Consider the following 3,404-nt stretch of genomic DNA (forward strand, 5'->3'; position numbering starts at 1 on the left):
CTAGTCTTACACTGCTAAATTAAGGACGGCTAGCGCAGATAGCCCTCGTGTAACTTTGCGCGAAATGCGAAACAAACAAACAAAACAAACTAGTTAAAATTCATATCGGGATATATTTATACTAATATATGGTATACGTCTGAATAAAATACTGAGATATAAATATTTGTATCAACATTTGGGACAGATAAAAAGCTGTCTTTAATTACTTTTTCGAACGGATTACTTTTCTACTTCTAGATACAGATTTAGAACAGCGATATTTATAACATGGCGTTTAATGTCTTTAGCTGCTTGTTTCGTGTTTGTTTGATTTTACTTTTTGAATTTTCAGTTAAATTCAATATTGGATTTGATATATTAACATGCTTATCATGTTTTAACATCAATCGTGTAATCCTGGTCTCAAGCGCTCTTTTCATTTTAAGAAAATAGTACAAAAGATGGTTTTTAAACGATTGTGTTAAATGTATTTTATCTTCTGTTTTTCGAGATTTCATCTAAACTAAATACATATTTTTAACGTTATTAGGTATACTGAAATGAATTCCATACGAAACTTATATCTCTATGCTTATGATATTTTTTTATGTTAATTTAGAACATTAGTCTGGCTACATTTTATTTGATTATACATTAAAAGATGATATTTTTCTCAGTATTTATATGAGACTAATAGTACATGAATAATGAACATAACAAAGTCATTTGTAATATGAACAATATATGCAAACTTATGAATTTATATAAATCAAAACTATCTACCTAACTGCAGATTATTTACTGTCTGATATTCATCATTGTCTATAATATCATATTATTTCAATTTACTAAACTAGCATGAACAGTCCAATCCCACAATTCGGTCTGACAAGAGTAGCCCAAGAATTGGCAATGAGTGATAGTAATTAGCTGTCTTCTCTTTACTACAAATTTAGGGACAGCTAGGGCAAGTAGTACTGGTGTAGCTTTGCTTGAAATTCCACAAAACAAATAAATAAATAAAGCAACAACAATCATTGAAATTTTAAATATCAACATTAATTTGGTAAATTCAAACCATTTACTTTTATTTCATTACGTGTTTGAGTTGGTTATTTGAGAACGCACATAAAAGGAAGCGCATAATGCACGTAAGAGCAGGTGATGTTACTACATGCACAATTACATTACAGTTTTGATCTTGAAGTACACTTCACTACACTGAGTGCAATCAGGAATGTCTTTGATGTATGTAATATTTTAACATGAGAGTTGATGTTGTTAAATGTTTAGCATGGGCTGCATATCATCAGTCTCTCTTCTATTCATCAAAGCAGTGAATATAATTATCACCAACAATGAAACTTATCAGAATCATTCCATAGATTTATCGATGCAATTACGGTGTATTATATATATCGTCTCTACATTATACAATTATGAGTATATTTTTACTTTGTACACAATGTTAACGTTTCATAATTAGTATTATACTGGGACTAACTTTTTCTTGAATACTAACAAGAAGAATAAAACAGTTATTCTGAATTTTACAAAAAATTACTTATCTTGTTTTATCTTACAATTGATCTTAAAAACAACAACAAAAACAATAACAAACAGAATAATATATAGTTTTCACTAAATGTGGACAAAATTCTTTTGGTTTTCTTATACAGTAACATATGAAAGGGCTCTGGTTGATTATAATTTTTTTTAAAGTTGAACAATCCTAGCATGTTATCTAGGAGCTTCTATGTTCTTTAATTGTTTACATCTATCGTTTATATTTGGATATGTAAAACTCGTAAAAAAAACAGACAGTCGGAAGTGGCATCTTTAGACAAGTTTTATTTCTACGTACCAGCTGAGAAGCAAGCTTCACACACAGAGGCTAGACTAAAGAGACTTAAACTGAAGAGATACATTGTTTTTTAACATACTTTGTTAATTTCACGGCATGAAATGAAAAACTCTTCGACCATTTTATTCTTTTTATTTACATTCGAGTAGTATTCATCACCAAATTAATCAAACTCAAGACTGTATTATTTCATACCGACAAAACTTCTGTTATATTTTCTTTTTAATTTTCGATATTAGTGTTCTAAGTTCACGATGGATTAACACTAAAATTATACGTATGTTTAAACATGAGAAGTGAAATAGATATTTTATTTATTTTCATTAATTGTGATAAAATTACTATGCTTATCCTCAATAACTGTAGTTTGATGTCAGTTGGTTATTTTAATTACACACTGGTAGCTAGTTTAACATCGAAGTATATTACTGTATTATCATTAAAACTTTAAGAATTTCAGAATTTTCCAGAAAAGAGGATAATGCACATCGCCGTTCGTAATTTTGGATTGAATACCTTATATTAAAACGATTTTGGAGTCTCACCATGTCATAATAGTCAATGCCGCCACGTCCGGTCATGCTCTAATTGACGACCGTACATTTTGAGAGTAGCCCTGCAGCACAGTTTTCATTGCAAAAGGCTCCGTCGTAAGGCTTCCTGTCTAAAACACACCATTCTTTCTTGCATGGTTTCCATAATGCATACAGCGTATGAAGGTGATGGTGTTCCTGCTCTCATTCAAACAGTCTGATTGCACAGAAATTTATAGGCATTGCATACAGCGACTTGACCAGTATGTCGTCTTCATATGGAATAGCATGAATACTCTTTTCGTTCTTCATCTGCTTGAGTTATGCGACAATTGAACAGATATGTTATTGAATCAATCTGTCTACACGTGACTTGTGTCGCTTTTCCAGACGGAAATCTTTTATGATTATGTTACGGCAGGGGTACAACTTTTTACAGGTCTCTTTTTGGATGATCCTGGTGTTCCCAAGTTGATCCATATCCCAATGTTTTCCAATGCCATTAAGTAGAAAAGATATCGCCGTCTTTAAAAACCTGAATCCCCAGTCACATCTTTACAATCTGAGTATATGAATATGTTACGTCGGAAAAGCTGTTACATAGCTTTCCCAAATGCGACAAGATTTCAGTGGCAACAGAAAACCTAAGAAAAGTTATACAATATCAAAATGTAGTTATGATATATTCTACTCCACTTTGTATTGCCTGTAGTTTTCACATTGCTACGTGCAATGAAAGTTTGCATATTAAAAATTGTATAACGTACTCAACGATTTTTAGAAGACGGACAGCAGTCCCTATCGTCAAGTCTAAGGATACTCCTATCTGACAAAAATAGTGGATTTTGACCGATAATTGTATTGTGGTCTCACGGTCCCAAGATGCGGAGTACATTTACGTGGTCAACAGATACAAACCATGAATCCTCATTTCCATAGCCCAGGCATGGTAAGCAGTGAGCCACGCCCGAAATTCTTAATGAAAGGAGTTCTGTTTGAACAGAAAGAAGCTCATATAGATACGA

This window comes from Limulus polyphemus, unplaced genomic scaffold, assembly GCF_000517525.1.
Source record: "Limulus polyphemus unplaced genomic scaffold, Limulus_polyphemus-2.1.2 Scaffold1013, whole genome shotgun sequence".
In the NCBI taxonomy this organism is placed as follows: Eukaryota; Metazoa; Arthropoda; class Merostomata; order Xiphosura; family Limulidae; genus Limulus; species Limulus polyphemus.